This window comes from Myotis yumanensis, unplaced genomic scaffold (assembly GCF_028538775.1).
Source record: "Myotis yumanensis isolate MYYU_CA2020_CCGP unplaced genomic scaffold, mMyoYum1.0.hap1 SCAF_4, whole genome shotgun sequence".
Lineage (NCBI taxonomy): Eukaryota > Metazoa > Chordata > Mammalia > Chiroptera > Vespertilionidae > Myotis > Myotis yumanensis.
In genome coordinates this window covers 64,981,111-64,999,691 of record NW_027223755.1, presented here as the reverse complement: position 1 = coordinate 64,999,691, position 18,581 = coordinate 64,981,111, and positions in this window count along the sequence as shown.

Sequence of the window (18,581 nt, the reverse complement as noted above, 5' to 3'; positions counted from 1 at the left end):
AAATTTGGTTAAAGTTAAGCTTTCCTAGCAAGATTACATGGTAATGTTACTACATATGGCAGTAGACAGCATTATTTTGTATACTACTAGTGATTTAGGTTTGGCCACTGGATTGAAGGCATGACCCTGATTCTTTCATGGTAAAACGATGTTTTTCTCCTTATGATCAGAAAATAATCCTCATAGGGTTACTTTGTCCCCATGTGAACATGCCCTCTCTCATCAACAATTCATTAAATGGTTTCAATAGCAATTAATAGTGCTTGCTTGGCTCAAGTGTTTCAAATCTCTAAAGCCCCCTTCCCCTTTTGCCTTAGAATTCTCCTTCCTTCCTCTCCGTCTTCACTTCCTGTTACTTGCAACCCTAAAGCTATATTTCAGCCATATTGAAACATCTGATTTTCTATCTTGGTTCACTTCTCTTTCTTGCTTTTATGTGCAGTATCTTTGCTTATATAGCCTCTCATTCTGTTTTTGTTATTGTTAATCCTCACCCAAGGATATTTTTCCATTGATTTTTAAAGAGAGTGTAAGGGAGGGGGAGAGACACACAGAGAGAAACATTGATGTGAGAGAGAGAGAGAGACATCTATTGGTTGCCTCCCACATGGCATGGCAGGGGATCCAGCCTGCAACCGAAGTACCCGCCCTTGACCAGAATGCAGCCTATAATCCTTCAGTCAATTGAGCCAAACAAGCTAGGGTTATCCTCTCATAACTATTTCTATGCCTCTAAGTCTCAGCTCAGCATCGTCTCCTCTGGGATGCCTTCTAAAACTCCCACAGATAAGCTGGTCATTCCATCTTTATAATTTCACCTAGTATCAAATAGATTGTGATTATCTGTTGGCAAACCTGCTCCCTCAAGTGATTGTGGGATCCTTGTGGGCAGGTACAAGATTCTGTTAATAATATGTGCATCTCCAGTGGCTAGCTGTAGTAGGTCCTAAAAGCTTGAATTGAATAGACAAATGAGTGAATGAACAAATGAGACTATCTTATTACCTATACTAGTATTACTATACTGTGCCCAGGAAAATCCCTATGATAGTCTAAGCCAATGGGTGTGTTCCTCCTGTGGCCAGTTCTGGCAAGGACAGCATGACCTTGGCAAGGTCGTGTCATGTATTGAATAGGAAATCCACCAACTTTCCTGTTTCTGTAGTGTCTTGGCCAAAGGAAAGATGGCTGTGTGCGGTGAAGGCAGCAAATGAAAAGACCTTCTGTGCAAGGAATGTTCCTCTCTTACATTTCATTTCACAGGAGGTACCTTCTTGGAACATAAATCCTAATTCAAGGAGGGTTAAAACAGATTGTGCTCACAAGGGCAAAGACAAATAGATGGTTGTGGAAATCTTTATTCCAGTGTCAGAAACTTCTAAAATAAACAGGAAAAAGAAAAATAAACCCTCATAATTACCCATCTTGACTATAAATTCTTTCTATCATTCATTGGAAATAAGAACTGGGGTTTAACTTTAAAATAATCTAGCAAGACCCATTTACTTTGCCAACCCTAATACACATTTTAAAGGAGTGGAAGGTAACCATCTAAGGTCCCATGGCTAGTAATTGGCAAAACTGGTACTTGAACTCAGGTTTCCTGATATTCCACCAAATACCTTTTCAATCTCATTGTCTATCTAAGTATATGCATAAGTAGAAAAAAAGTACATATAGAGAAAAAAGGAAAACTTCTACAGCTGGAATGTATTAGGGAACCTTAAAATAGTTTAACAGCTTGGATATGCTTCCAAATATTAGTGCATTTGTCATTTTCTTACACTAATCCATGACCTGGTGGCAATCCTTCCTGGCACTTAAAATATTTTGCTTTGAAATAACCATTTGATATCTTGGTTCTTCAACCACAGAATCATGATTCTACTTTTTTGAAGGATCATGGAGATAAATCAGTAACAGAATTAATGAAAGTCAGTGTTTGATAGTGAATCTGTTAAGTTGCCATCGCATAGCTGTTAAGAACTGTGAGGGTCTGAAATTTGCCATACTAACTAATCTTACAAGTTAGTTTCGTGGATGCAGACTGAAGATATGAAACTCCCAGATTAGGGTCAAAGAACTTGATAACTCATGGCAAGAAGAGTAGCCAGAGTGGCAGCATTTGCACTGGTTTCCTAAACCCCGATACCCACAGGGCAACACAAAGAAGGCAGGCGACATTTGTTCTCACAGTGTGATGGGAGAGGAACCTGAAGCCCAGGGAATCCCAATCTTTTATAATGTCATTAAGGCTGCCTGCCCCTCCTCCAGAGGGAGACACTATCTCTATTGCCCAAAGCTGCCTGCTATACAAACACATACAAGTATCCTTCAAAAGATAATCTGAAACAAAGTAATCAGTACCTCTACTCATGAGACATGCAGAAATTAAAGGGACCCATAGTATATTGTTTCCCATTAATACTACCATTTATTTCTATACCGTCTTGCTTCTGATGACTTTTCTCATGAGTAGTCCACTCCATCAGCTACTTGGATTAATCTGACTCACAGAGATTGGGACCAAATTTGTCGAATAGTCATATCCAGCATTTAATTAAGGACACTATCATCAGGACTGCAGACAACAGGATGAAGCCATCCTGCAATGCCAACTTCAGTTGCGTCCCCAGGGTCTCAGACCCACCTAGCTTTACATATCCCACAAACCATCAGTGTCTACTGTAAAAAGTCAGGTGGTTTCTCTTTGATGCGTGGCCTGAGGCTTTAGTGCAGGTACAGCAGGATGTATTAGCAGTTGGACAAATTCTATGTTGGCCTGCTAGGAGGAAAGGAGTCTAGGACAATTCTGCCGTCCAAAACAACTCTGGCCTATGAATTGAGACTGACCCAAATGCCTTGCAGCTCTAAAGTGGTGTATTGACCAGTTCAGTGAAAGTCAGGGACAATTTTTTGTATTGTCTTTTGTAATTGAAGGATTCACATGTAGGGAAAACTGTACTGAGGGTGCCCATAAATAACAAGTCAGTTTCCCTCTGAGAATTTTCCCTGAGTAACTAAAGTAGCCTTATTTTGGAGCAGTCTTTGTACTTGTCAGAGGGCTGCATGATCTGAAAGTGATGTTTCTTTCAGCACTTTCAGGCCTCTTATGACCATTTCTAAGGTGAAAAACATTGTGTTTTAAGGAAAAGGAAAAGTAATGCCTGGCTTTCACAAAAAAGTACAGTCCTGGGGAAGTAATTGCTATTTGCAATCACTGGGGCCCTCCTAGTGGGGCCTACTTCAGTCAGGGACACAGGTTGACAGAGCCTCCAATTGTGTCTTCATAGTCAGTTTAGGGCTCCAACTTTATTTACAGTAATTGAGTATAATCCTTGTTTTGGATGAACTGCCTGAGGGAGTCTAATCTGACTTACTTCTCCATGGCACCATCTAGTTGGCTGTTGTCCAACCCATGAAATGACTGAGTATTGCCTGTGGCAATGGGAGTGGTAAAGAAGATCTGGAGGTGCCGGCAGGTTTTTTGTATGGAAAGTGCAGGACTGGGGCCTTCCCTTGCTGTTTCTGAGATTTCTTAGTAAGGTTAAAGGAATGCTAACTAATCAAGGTCAGAACTGTATGGTGGGGAATGTCAGACCCAGTAGTTAATTAAATTTAAAATGCTTCCAACTGTCAGGGAGAGCTAGGGCACGGACTAGGGCAGTTTCCTTCCTGCGGGTAGTTTTGAAAGACAAAGATCCATTAATGTCCCTCCTTCTCCTGTACCTACCAAGGTCTAATGTGTTTCTTCCATGGAGGCCAGGGTTGTGGCTCTCCCTCCACAGCCACAAAATCAGTATTCCCTATTTTGGTAGCTGTAACTTTACCTTGTTTCAAGCTATCCCCTTTCACCCTTAGATCTTGCATCTAAAACAGGGATAGGGAATGTCTAGCCCGAGGGCCATATAAGGTCTGGAAAATCATTTGGTGTGGCCCTGCTAAGGCATTAAGGGTCAGTTAATTAAATGTTTGACCAAATAGAGCAGGCTAATTTTTAAGTCGATAATTTTGTATGGCCCTTGAATGATGTTATAAATATCCAAATGGCCCTTGGCAGAAAAAGGTTCCCCACCCCTGATCTAGAAAGTTTCAGTGCAAGAGGGCAAAGAGTTATAACACTTAGGTCCTTTGTGTCCAACACTTTGTTCTGCATGGGCCTCTTAGCAAGTAGTGTACTCAACTATGTGGCCATTATTCTTATGATCATGATCTAAGACCATGTCAGATCTATAAAGAAAACCAGAAGATGGCACCAGAATTAAGTTTGAATTTACTAGACCCTTTTTGTCTGGCTGCCACCCAGAGAGTACACCAACCAGGTTGGCCTGAGGTTTCCATTAGTGGGGAAAAAGTTGTCATTTCTAGAAATTGTCATGGTGAAATTTCAAGTTTCAAAGTAAATCTACATAACTCCTTGTCCCTACCCAGGAAGTGTCTGTGAGATGATTCCTCTCTGCGATGGACACATTTAGTGAATGTACTCCCTTGCTAAAATATGTGGATCATGAGTTGAGATAAGTAGAGTCAGAAATCCTTTGGATTGTTTTGTGGGGTCATTCTAACACTCCACAATACCTTGACAACCAGTCCATTGTTGAGTGGTTTTGTAATAAAAGTCATGCATTTTCAGAATCTAAAAAAACATAAAAAATGACACAGATTAGTTTCCAGGGCCACAATGGTGTGACCAAACTTGGCTGATGGGACTGTAACAGGAGCATAGGAATCTGTGAAAGTGTCAACTGAGAAGAGGGACCACTAATAGCCCCAAGAGGAATTAAAAGGTCCAATGTAGTCAGTTTGCCAGGATAGAGTCTATGCGTATATGGTGTAGCCTCCTTCACCTCGAGACTAACAAGCCAACTTTTGTCAGGAGTCACAGCTGTGACAATGAATGGTAGCCTTGGCATCAGAAAAAAATGTTCTTTGCTTTTTGCCCAGTCTATGATAGTGGATATGTTGCTGTATCTGGTAAGATCATGTATCTAGACAGAAATAGTAGCAATCTGGATGGTGCAAGCTCATCAGCAGTTTAATTCTAGTTAAACAAGCCCTTACTGGGAGTTTCTACATGAGCAATACAGATGGTTGAACCAGCAGCTGCTGATTTTCACTGTTCACATCCACAAAGAGGGTCTGACTAAACACCTAGGCCATTGACAACAGCTCAGACTCAATAAAGTAGAACAAGGTTCATCAAAGGGAATATTGGTCAGAGTTGTAAGAACAGCCTTGAGTCCTGGCTACTGAGGATAGCGACCATGTCTGCTTTTGATGGCACTGAGGTTGAAGTAATGGCAGTACAGGGGACACCATTTGGTTTTAGCTTAGCTGAACCACCAGTGAACCAGGCCCAGTCGTTTAGGGGAACCTCCATGCACTGACTATCCCATTGAGCTAGTGGCTTTGCTTTAGGCAATGAAGTGGGGAATAAAGTTTTCCCCAGAAAGAGAGTTGCCATTTCTTCATGTAAAGCCAAGATCCTGCTTGGGCCAGGCTGGCTATGTTCCTGAATATGCCATTTTATTTGACAAGCAAGGCTTGATGTGCTCTTCATACCTTGTTAGTTGTTGAGTATGAGTTGATGGACCCAAAGATGGAATTATCAATCTCAGGAGTTATAAGGGGCAAGGTGTTCAGGGTCAACAAGAGCTCAGTAGCAAGCTAATAGCTGCTTTTCAGTAACCTTTTCAGAGAGGTGATCAGTCCATAAATAGGGGGTATTTCCAGATAGGGGCTTCTGGATGGAGGCACCGTTTCCCAGAGGCTCCAATAAGCAAAACATCAGTCATAGAGACTTGAAGCTTATAGAGGCCATTAAGTTAGTTGGGCCCCACTTGGGATGGGCTACAAAGATAGTTGGAAAGCAATTTATGTTTCACTAGCACTTCTTTACATGCAGCTCTTCCTGAGCAGGAGAACACCTTCTGGCTCTTATGCAACAAAGCAATCCAAGCATATAACATATTAATTCTTACTGTAGTTTCAAATGTAGAAGTAGCAACAACAGTGAATTAAATTGGTCCAAAGTGCCTCACCCATAAAGTCACATTAGCTTCCCTTCCCCACTTTAGGCCCAGCCAGTTTTTATTAGTAGAATCCTGATGTCCCCATCCATCATGGAATTGGTAGGGTGGTGAATTTGGCACCTATATCCAACAGAGCCATAAAAGTTTGAGTTCATTTCCTCCATGCAATTTCCCAATATATTCAAATGGGTATAGCTAGGCTTTGGAGACAAAGAGAACTTGGTTACACTCCTAATCCATGTTTTCTCTTAAAGTAGCTTAGACTAGGGAGAGGGAGGGATCAGGGACATGGAGGGAGAGAATGGCTCTGTGCCAACATGTCTTTGCATTCACTTTCAGGTTAAAGTGTTTAGGTCAGCCATGGGCAAGCTACGGCCCGTGGGCCGGATCTGGCCCATTTGAAATGAATAAAACTAAAAAAAAAAAAAAGACCGTACCCTTTTATGTAATGATGTTTACTTTGAATTTATATTAGTTCACACAAACACTCCATCCATGCTTTTGTTCCGGCCCTTGGGTCCAGTTTAAGAACCCATTGTGGCCCTCGAGTCAAAAAGTTTGCCCACCCCTGGTTTAGGTGGTAGCTCATGGCTCATTCAAATGAACTTCCAATTGTTTGGGCTTGCCTAATGCTCTATATCAGGAAATCCACATGGCTGACCCCATCTATTTCAGTTTGGGTACCTTTTTACTGACCGTGAAGGTGGTATTGCTTTCTGGCCCTGTCTGTGAGATTCTCACCCTTTGCCTGATTTGGGCTAGAGTCCTTGAGTGATACTTTTATGTTAAAGGAATTCACCTTAATTTGGGGCATTTGCTTCTCCACTGTCATGGCAACATCTAAGTTTTCACCTGGTTTCAACATAAGATCTAGGGGAATTTTCCAGGGTGGCAAGGCTGATCATAAGTATTTATCTAGATTCCTTTGGGTAAGTTTCTCATCCTCTAGTAAGTTATCTTTATCATCATTATACACCCAATCCAGAGCAGTAAGAGCTGATATAGTAGTCAATAACTCATCTATGGTTTCCCATGGGAGTTCATGTAGTCCATGGCATAGTATGTGGGTGAGGTAGCTGAGTTTAAAGAACCAGAAATAGGTTGGGCAAATTAAATAGCTATTTAATATCCAGCTCCTCTGTCCTCTAACACAGAGGAATAGCAGGATGAATGGGGTATTAGCCCTCAGTGCAGGAGCAGAGTGCAGGTAAGGTCTGGATTCACAAAATAAGACACTAGGTATTTACTAGTATTTGCTTTCTGAAGTCATCCATTGAGAAGGAACTGAGCTTAGAAGCCAGAAAGAGTGAATATAGAGAGTCAGAGTCTTGAATCAAAGGTCAAAACCCCAAAGAGAACTTGATATATGTGGATACAGATGGGGAAGAAGCCAGAAGTATCAAGAAACATTGTCTTTATGGGCTAGTGGGTGTCAAACTATCTGGGAGGAACAGGTTCAAAATAATTATCTCTCACTTAGTCTTCCAAAATAGAGTCTTAGCTAGTTTCCCTGACTCCAGGCTCTTCACCTGCCAATTCCTCCTCCCTGTGGTTGCCAGAGTTCCATTTATGAAATACAAATCTGATTATGTCAGTACATCTCTTAAAACCCTTCTTTGGGCTCCCACTGCAAAAGGATAAAGTCTAAACTCTTTTGTATAACATTTAACGTCCTTCACAAGTTGGACGGTCTGCTTTGCAACCTCATTCCTATGTCTCCCCAACATGTACTCAATGTTCCAGCCACACAGAATTATATGTTTTTCTCCAAATACACCATGCTCTTTGATGCCAGTTTGCCTTTATTTCCTTGCCTGGAATGACCTTGTCTTTCTCTGCCTGGAAAACTACTAGGTTCAGCTCAGCTGTCTCCCCCTCTACATGGCTCCCTAACCAGCAGGCTGTGCTCCCACAGTGTCCTATGCACATTGATTAAGATGCTGTGTTAGTGCAGTATCTGTGTTGTCCACCAGACTATAACCTTCTTGAGGAACTTAGCATATAGTAGGCACTTATTCAATATTTGTTGAATGCATTAATATGTTTATGATGCACCAAACTGTTTCCTTGAGGCAATAATTATTTCATTTTATCATGTTAAAAAAATCAGATGAGGGCTCAAGAGTCTGAATTATTATGAATAATAACACCAATCCATCAAGTATAATATTAATGACTTTATATTAGATATCCATTTTTCATTTCCAAAGCAATCAGTAGTAACTGATGTAATTAAGCACTCTAATCTTTAAGATTATTAAGTGTGAAATTAAGCTGAAGTTATCCAAGGGACAGCAGGTGAACATGGTTTAGGAAATGAATGTTTGTGTATTGATTTTTTTAGAGACACATAGGTCATATATATACGAAGTACATCTTTTTCTATAATATTCTTACTTATTCCCAAATGAAGCATTCCCCACCATATACACATACAACATGCCAACCTTTTCATCACCTATTGTCTACAAAACAAATATCCACAGGACATAGAGATTTTGTGTCAAGTTACCTATAAATACAAAAGATACTTATGGGAGCATTATTTGAACTGTTTTTTGTTTTTGTTTTTTAAGGAACCTTTCCAAAACATACTTCTTGTGAGGTTGCTACTATATAGACTCTCCAGAGAGTGCCCAGTATTTATTCTACTTGAAGAGAAGTGAGATGGCCATATTTTGGAAAAGGACAGTAAATGGAAGACCACGTCAGCTTGGAGGAGTAGCCTAGTTTCTCAGTATCTTAGGCATTGAGTGACCATTTTGTAAAAAAATCTTTGACTATGTTAGTGACCCTTGTCTTCATTCTAAGTATTATTGAATAGGAATTAAGAAAAATTTTGGCATCCCATAACAACCCTTCTGTTGTAACACATTGACCTTAAAGGTTTCCTAACATAAACTACATGTATATGTAGGCAGCAAACCAACAGTGTGTAGAACTTACATTGACAAATATTGTACAGTAGTGTCCATTCTTCCACTAGTGAAATTTTATCACTTATATATTTAGAGTAATAATGATCCTTCAGTACATAAGGAAGATATCACCAGTCAGTCACAACATTTTCCCACTGAGCATGGGAAAGCTAGCAACAAATAAGCAATTAGAATTGGTTTTCAAGAAAACATCCATTTTCTATTTTTACTTTAGTGCATAAGATTGCATCTTCAAATGAAATCATCCTAGTTACAGTGAAGGGAACACAATAGGTACTAATTGGGTATCTATCTATATATACAAAAGACTAAGCAACCATCCAACTGTTCGACTGTCCAACTGGTAGCTATGACATGCACTGACCACCAGGGGTGCAGACACTCAATGCACGAGCTGCCAAGCTGCCGTGACTTGGCACCTGCGATTCTCGGGTGACGGACCCGGAACCAGAGAGGAGGGAGCCCGATTCTAGGGTGTGTCACCTAAGAACTGCTCTCTTGCAATCCAGGACCCTTTGGGGATGTCAGAAAGCTGGTTTCAGCTCTATGCCCACAGGCCAGGCTGAGGGACCCCACCTACTGGAGGGACCCTGCTCACTTCGCAGACGCCCTTTGAGCCCTGGCACCGCCCCAGGTGTGGCCGGCCAAGGAGGAACCGCAGGAGGTTGGCTCCAGGGCATGTCCGGCCGTCCACTGGCCACCTTCTAATTAATTTTCTTTCAACATGCACGAATCTGTGCACTGGGCCTCTAGTTGTTACATATTTTGTACATGGACTTACTACCATTTTCAACCCTCTTTTAACTTGTTATCTTCCACTAACGAGGCCGGAAAGCTAAAAATTATACTTCCATACTCCCTGGCAATTAGAGTGCAGCCATGTGACCCAGGTGCCACCAATCAAATGGCCCTGAAAGACATTTGAATACTAAAATGAGAAATTGGAGGCTATGACTCTAGAGGGAGGATGGATTCCCTGATGTGCACAGTGGAGTTGGAAGCTGGTTCTTCTGTATTAGCTTAGGTGAAAGTTGTGGTGTTCATACCTAAGCATATTTGGTGCTAAGTTGTGGGCTGAAGCTACAATGGTTTATTAGAATAGTCTATAATAGGAAGTGGGCATTTTTCCTATCTTCATTATTTCTGGCTAGATAGTGTCCAAGCCTGGTTCTCTAGCCCTCTACCCCAAATCCCATCTTTTTTCAACAAACTAAAGTGTTTTCTATTGTTTGTAACCAAGAATTCTGCATGCTTTTTCATGATCAAATCATATATTTCCTGTTCTTTAGCATATTCTAGAAAGGGAGATAGACATTAAACACAAATAGAATAAAAAAAACATGTACACACCTGGTCCGTGTTGCTCTGTGGTTGAGCATTGACCTATGAACCAGGAGGTCACAGTTGAATTCCCAGTCAGGGCACATGCCTGGGTTACAGGCTCGATCCCCAGTAGCGGGTAGGCAGGAGGCAGCCGAATAATGATTCTCTCTCATCATTCATGTTTCTATCTCTCTCTCCCTCTCCCTTCCTCTCTGAAATCAATACAAATATATATATTTTTAACAAAAGTACAGTTGACACTCAAACAACATCAGGGTTAGGGGCACCAAACCTTTGTACAGTTAAAAATCTATGTATAACTTTGACTCCTTCAAAACTTAACTATAGTTGGCCCTTCTTACCTGCAGGTTTCACATCCATGGATTCAACTAACTGAGGATCAAAAACAGTATTTTTGATCTGCAGTTGGGACTCTGTAGATGCAGAGGGCTAACTCTATTAATAGCCTACTGTTGACCAGAAGCTTTACCAATAATATAATCAATTAACGTATACTTTGCATACTGTATTACATACTGTATTCTTACAATAAAGTAAGCTAGAGAAAAGCAAATGTTATTAAGAAAATTGCAAGAGAAAATATGTGAAGACTGGTCTATTTCCATTCAGTCTTACTTCCTGCATGAACCCTTTCAGGGATCTCAACAGATAATCTGAGAATGTCCATCAGGGCCTTTCCTCTTTGCAGACACTAAACTTTAATTTTTGTTTCCCCAATTCTACGAAACTCTCTAAAACTCTCCTCAGCTTCTCAGTCTCAACTCTCCTTTCAGTCTTTGACCCTTATTCCCAGCTTCCCAGTCTCTCTGATGTCTATTGTAAGTTTACAAATAACCCAAGGGAAAAGGAACACCAAATATTGGGTTCATTATTCTAATACTTCCCTTCTCTCCGGGATCAACTCTTTTCTGCTTTGGTAGCTCTCTGATCCCTTCAAAGAGCTAATTTCCATTTTTGTGTGCAGATTTCTATTGATTTCAATGGGAAACTTGGTCTGAAACAACCTAGTCCACCCTAACTGGAATTTGCCTGTGCTTCTATATGTGTGCATTGATATATAAGCAACTCTTAATAATACAGAATTTGATTAATAAATTTGCAAATTAACAGTGGTTTAAAATAACAAAAAGAATTACAGTACAGTTTAATTCTAGCCAGTATGTATGTGTGTGTATAAATATATATAATATTTCAAGGATTTCCATGGTAGAAGAGGTTATTGATGTCATTTAGAAAGCAACATAACCTACATAGTATTACTGCAACATGAATCATTCTTCACCCTCAGAAAAAACTATCTAAACTTTCTTTCTCCTGTAAACAGTGTTAAGCCATAGCTGGACAGCTAGCTATGTGAAGGCAGGAGGGAGCTTCCAATATTGGGGTGAGGATTAGGATGCAGAATGAATTAAATAAGGAGAGAAAGGGAAAAAAAGGAACATGAAACTAAAGTTGCATCTCTGCCCTACTTGTTTCCTGTTTAAATATGTTGAAAAACAGAGAGAGAGACAGAGAGAGAGACAGAAAGAGAGAGAGACTCAGCTAAGAGATACCAATAACAGACGTTTTAATAGAATAATTTGGCATTTGTTTGGTGAACACACAATACAGTATACGTGATGTGTTGTGGAATTGTGCACCTGATACCTGTATAATTTTTTTAACCAGTGTTACTCCAATGAATTCAATAAAAAAATAAATTTCTTTGATGTTTACTATTTCTAAAAACTGTACTTTGATTTATTTCACATATTTGGATTCAGGTTTAGGAGGATAAATGTATCCCTAAATATAATTACATTAATTACTTTAGGATTACATTAAATCTATTGTAGAACACATCTGTAAGTGTTGGGTGTTTTTTTTTTTCATGTAAACATACATGATTTAAGCAATTCATTTAAGCCAAAGGAAGGAGATGGCTTTTTTAAAGGAATGTGACAAAATGGAAATAAAAGTGTATGTATCAGAACCTTGACTGAGTTATTAGATCTCATAGTTCTTCAATATCCTGGTTAGGAATATAAAAATAATATAACAGAGACAGCCGGTTTGGTTCAATGGATAGAGTGTCAGCCTGCGGACTGAAGGGTCCCATGTTCAATTCCGGTCAAGAGCACATGCACTTGGATGAGGATTAAAAACAAACAAACAAACAAAAAAACAAACAAACAAAGCATATAAGTCTAACAGCACTGCCACTGATTATTGGATTTACTTCTATAAGTTTCCTTGATAGGTTCAAATCTGTTCCTGCAACCCTTGTTTCTTTAGTATTCCACACTCCTTTTCCTTCTCTCTCTCACTAGTTTACTCCATTCTTTTTATTTTTTCCAGTACTCTCCACATTCCCTATACTGACTTGAAAGCCTCCCTATCATTCCTTTCAAACCCAATATTCCTTAGTTCCTAACAACTACTTAGAGTACCCGAATGCCCCCAGGCTAACCCATTTCTTCCCATTAACCTCTAGAGTAACATGCCCTTCCAATCCTTTACACATACCCCCATTCCTTTGTCTTTTCAAGTCTCTTTGGCCATATCTTTAAATTCTGGTTTCCCCAGTAGATAATGAGGGAGTTGTTTAACATCAATACCAGCAAAGTCCTCCAAAGTAGTGAGTACTGTGTCTGGGACATAGTAGTTGTGCAATAAATATCTGTTATTTGGTTAACTCAGTGACCAATGGCAGACAGTAGTAATTTCTAGACCTGAGGCATACTTTAATTCTAATATTTCTCAAAAAATGAGCAGAAAGTAATAAAAAAAATAAAGCTATCAGAGGCAGTGAAGAGGAAAATAGTTACTTTTTTGTCTTTGCTGTTTTTTAATATTAAGCTCTTGAAATGGTACATAATTATTTTTATTTTATTATGTTCCATAATACATCCTGGTACAAGAATGAATAAGAAATCTTGTTTGAATATTTGCCTGTTCCTTGTATCTTGATTAAACATTTGAAAATTTGTATAAACAAATAGATAAGTCAGAGACTTAACTCCCTGTGAATATATTTTATTTTCTTTCACTGATTATATCAGCAGGTGTTCAGTGTCAGAAGTAAACATAGCAAATGGTGTAAGGACATTATATTTGCATAACTGAAACTCCTGCTCTTTGATTTGCACGTGACTCTACCAGCCTTCAGAATCCTAACCAGACAAATACATCTGCAACAAAGAAAAACTGGCTGAAAGTGTTGGGACCCTCCCTTCTTTCTCCAACATTTGCACAATTTAGTCCTATAATTGTTCACGTGTGTGCAGAACTCTTATTAAAATTAAATAAGGGCATGCACACAAAAGGACAGCAAAGGCAGTTTTTACAGCTATGGAATCTGGAACATATCAGATACCAAAATAATTAAGAAATAGCATTTCTCATGTTTATGTATATTAGTCCTGTGTTTCCTAAGAGGATGGTGAGATACCTCAGCCAGGAAATCGTTTATGTGATCACTCAAAACAAAACTCCAGAGTACTTTGTTGCCGAGTGATTTCTCCCCCTCCCCCATCCCTGCGGTAACCATAACAACCAGTTCTTTTTAGAGAGATCAATTACTAAAAAGAGTATGATCTATGTTTTATGTAATATGATCATCTTTAAAGTACACTTTGGAAAATGTTCATTTTTTACAGAAATTGGTCTTAAGGCTGTGGAAATGTTCTAAAATTGGAGGTTTAAATAAATGAAGAAAAATATATAGGTGTATCTGGAAAATCAAATGAAAATAACAGAGAGCATAAATGGACATTTCTATTTTTTAATCCATTATCACTAACCATCAGGGTTTGATACATAATTTATTCTCAAACAAAACTATGAGGATTGCTAATTTTGGAAAAAATATCTTAAATGTTAAGATTTTTGTTGAAAGTGTAACAATAAAAGAGAGGCTTCTTTGTGTTCTTTCTACCTCTATATACCATATGCCTTGAGGTATATTTGATAGGCAAGTCTATAAGTGGAATTGCTGTCAGGAGGCCAGCCTGGCCACTTAGCAGCAAAGTAACTTTGGGAAAGTCACTCAACCTCCCTGGGCCTCCCAATTTTAATTTGTAAAACAAGGATGACAATGCCTACTTCATATGTTGACTCTCAAAGTCAAATGGTATACTTGCTGCATGTGAACACAAACAATGAAGTCCCAATAAGATGAAATACAGTATAGCAACCAAAAGCTAGCATTTGGGGTTCAGGCCATCCTTGGTTAAAATTTGACTCAAGAATGTACTAGTTATTGACTACTGCTAAGTTGCTCTATTGTTCAGATCTTTAATTTCTCACCTACAAAATGAGAATATATCATACCTCCGTCTTAAGAAATTGTGACATATACATGTTCTATGTAAGATATGTTATTACTAATATTATACAAATGTGGTACTCATGCAGTGTACAGTATACACAAGTTGTACATTACATTATATACATAATATATAATTTCGAGTTATGCAACCTGGGAATAAGGCCCTGGAGAATGCTAAGGATCCCAAGGCATGAGTAGATTTATTAGATGAGGAAGGTAAAGATAAAAGACTTGTTTTATATTAAAAATTCTGTCACTTGTAAGTCATTGGCTTAAATTGAATATGTTGATTATAATGTAGAATTGGATCTTGTTTTGTGTTAAAAGCAATTTTCCTTCATTCTCCTTTTGAGCTATATTAAGTGAAGAAATTAATGCAGACCTATCGTTTTGAAATATTTTGATTTTCAAAGATAATATTTCATGAACTTTGCTTAGGTCGAAGTAAAGACTAAAAATATGTAAGCCACAGTATCTTACTTTCTTAAAAATTAGAGTGAGATTTTACAGAAAAGTTTCAGGGATCAAATTGAGATGAAACGAGTTGAGCCTTATTTCATCTCATTAAAAAACAGTAGTCTATATGTATTTTTTAAGTTTTATTTGCCTTTTATGAGCTAATCACTGCTACTCCAGGACCAGACTTCAGTGAGGATAAGACTGAGAAAGGATCAGATCATTGACACAAAATGCTCAGAAAATCCCAATAATTTGAAGCTAATAACATTGCAACCAGGTCTGAGCTTTAGTTTAGCACTGGTATCTCAGAGCAAAAGCTTCACTAGTGTCAAAGAGAAGAATTAATATCCCAGGAGAATGTTTGTCTTATTTACAAAACTCCTAAAACTCTTCTGTCTGAAGCCCTTCCCTCTGAATTTGATGAGATTTCCCTTTAATACTTCCCAGCCTCTGAGTCCTGACAGAAGGGTCAAGACCGGTTCGCATGTGGGTGACTTGCAGGAGGAATGGCATGCCTAATGGTTTCTGTTTTGAGTGTGTGTATTTGAAAAGAATAGCAAAGTCCTTGTTGAAGGAGATGGGGCCTGAGTTAGGGGACTCAAAAAGAACAATCCAATTGTGAGTCCTGTGTTGTGGGAGTAGGAGTGACAGATGATTAAGCACATAAAAGTGTCTATTAAATTTAGTGTGTAGACAATACATGTGTAGTGGCACATATTTTGACAGTTGTTTTGTTTTCTGAGTGGTGCTCAAAATTCCAGTAATAGAAGAGGCAAATTCAGATTGATTAGTCTGAGGCTGGGTCTTGCAGCATAATAGGCAAACAGACAGGGATGACAAGAGAGAAGTTGAAGTGAAGCCCTTTGAATGCAGACTGGAGACAGAGGGAAAGCATGTTTAAAGGGATCTGAAGTTCCGGGAGAAAAGGGAAGGAAAGTTTGAGGGACACAGGCTAGTGTTCATTCCACATTATTGTATTTCTTTTCTCAAAAATGTGTGGTTTTCTGCTCCACGATTATTTCATGTGCAGCTGCTCTGCTTGGCTTTTCTTTCCCCACTGAACACCAGGAATCAATTCCCTCAATTAATTTTCAGAGTATTGACCTGATAAGTCATGTAATTTCAATAAATATGCAGTACTTGTAATGCACTTAAAAAAATTACTTCAAGTTAACATTCAGTCTAACCTGTCAATGATGAAACATACTTATAGTGCTCATACAATTCAGTAACAATTTTGTACAAAAAATATAAAAGACTCAATATGTATGAAACTCGTTGAGACAGAAACCATTTTTAGCAAAGCAAGATGCTCATTCATTCTCTGCAGTAATAGAACAACTTAAAAAATTTCAGTATCAAACTACACAACACAGAGGCTATACTGTGGTCTACATGTTGAAAGTTATTTCTTTTTTATGGAGTTCCTCCAAAAGAAATTGAATTTCACTTTTATAGAGGCAAAGTAAATCTCTGTGAAGTTTTTCAGTGATAGCAACAGAGATCACTCAGAATATTTTAAATCAAATGTATGATTATTATAATAGTTGTTGTGGAAATAAGGAAGATTTGGATGCTGGCCACACACTGAGCATTATGGAAATGAAATGAATTGTACAGTATGATGCTGTGGAGAATGGCTTATGGGCCAGGAATGGAAAGGTGATTCAGAGTCCTGCATGGCACTTGTGACCTGGGTGTGTTGTTGCTCCCCCTCAGCAGAGGGTCACTAATCCCTGAGTTTTCAACCACCAAACACCTCACATGCAACTCTGTATTTCTCTGCATTTCACTCACAGTTTCTGTTGCCTCATGGGCTCTGCACACATGGCTCATTGCCTGCTTTTCTCCTATATTCATTCTCTCTCTCTCTCTCTCTCTCTCTCTCTCTCACCTATATCTCTCTCTGGATGTTTATCTAGCTAATTTCATTCAGATTTCCCTGAAAGATTAGCCTGATTTGTTCCTACAGCACTATTGTCCATATTAGTCAGAACTTGCACCCCAGGCTACTTCATAGATTCTAGCCTGTCTCTAGAGGGTGACTGTTATTTTATCACTGTGAACATGAACACACACACACACACACACACACACACACCACAGTCAACAAGGTAGCAAAATTTTTACAGGAGGGCTGTGGTAAAAATTTCATAGAAGGGAACTATAGATGTAACAGGCATTTTTAGGGTTGGACTAAAAGTAGATCATGAAATCACAAATGAGCATACAGTTGTGTCCAGAGTCATATAAATCTAGACTAAGGCAATTGAGCTAACTCAAGTGGAAGATACAATGAGAAGTAGAGGGAACTGAGATGAGAATAGTAGCAAGAAGCCATGTTAAAAAGTACTTTCACTTCTAGACATAGAAGTTGAAATTTCATTATGTAGTGAATTAAGTGGCAATACTAGGTTTTAAACAGTAAATTGATGAAAGGAAGAATTTAGGAAAGGCCAACCTGGCAGTGTTACAAAGGCTGGAGAGGAGAATGTGATCCTGAAGAGGAGATAATAATATAATACTACTTATTCAGCAAATATTTCTTAAATGCATACTGCATGCCAGCATGTGCCACTTGCAGAAAATAAAAAGGTTAAAAACATGATATGGTCCTTGCCATCATGAGGCTGATTCTGGTGGAAGATACTGAAAAGCAAACTGGCAATTTCAATGTGAACAATACAGGCCATCACAGGAGAAGTGTAGAGTGCAAGGGAGCACATAGGAGGGGACCAAACCCTAACCAGAAGTCCAAGGAAGGCTTCCTAAAATGGAATGTTGTAGAACAAGCATGTCAAACTCAAAGGCTAACATGAGCCATATAAACAAGGTTTAAGTTGATGTGGGTCACAAAAAACAAAAGCTTTAATTTTCTTAGAAACATAGGTTTATTTCGATAGAGACATGCTGAATACAAAGGGCTGAAATAAATGAGTTATCGTTAACATAAAATAATAGAACATTTTAATAAAAATTAATATTTTTTCTTGAACATTAACCCTACCAGACTGCTGTACTGATTTTTTGGTAATTTCCGAATCTGCCGCTATACCGCTGTACCTAATTTTCGGTAATTTGCCTAGACCTATTTTTTACAATGTCTCCAAGTTCCATCTTATTCTAACCTCTTGTTTGCATGTAACTAACATTTTTCTATATCATGTTGGTTTTTTCTCTTTAATGCTCAGGAGCCCAGGTATAGGGGACAGTTAGGTTCAGGGCCTCAGGTCTGATAGGGTTAACTTACCAGACAGGGAATAACTGCACAAATTAATAAGCGTAATGAAAATAAACCTACTTTTCTTGTTCTCTGAAAGTGAAATATCACAAGTATCACACTTCCTGTTGCGCACACCAAACAAGTCAGTCCAAGAGTAATGATGTGGCAGTCGGCTGCTAAAATATTCGCTGATGGGCCAGAACCGGTTTGGCTCAGTGGATAGAGCGTCGGCCTGTGGACTCAAGGGTCCCGGGTTCGATTCCGATCAAGGGCGT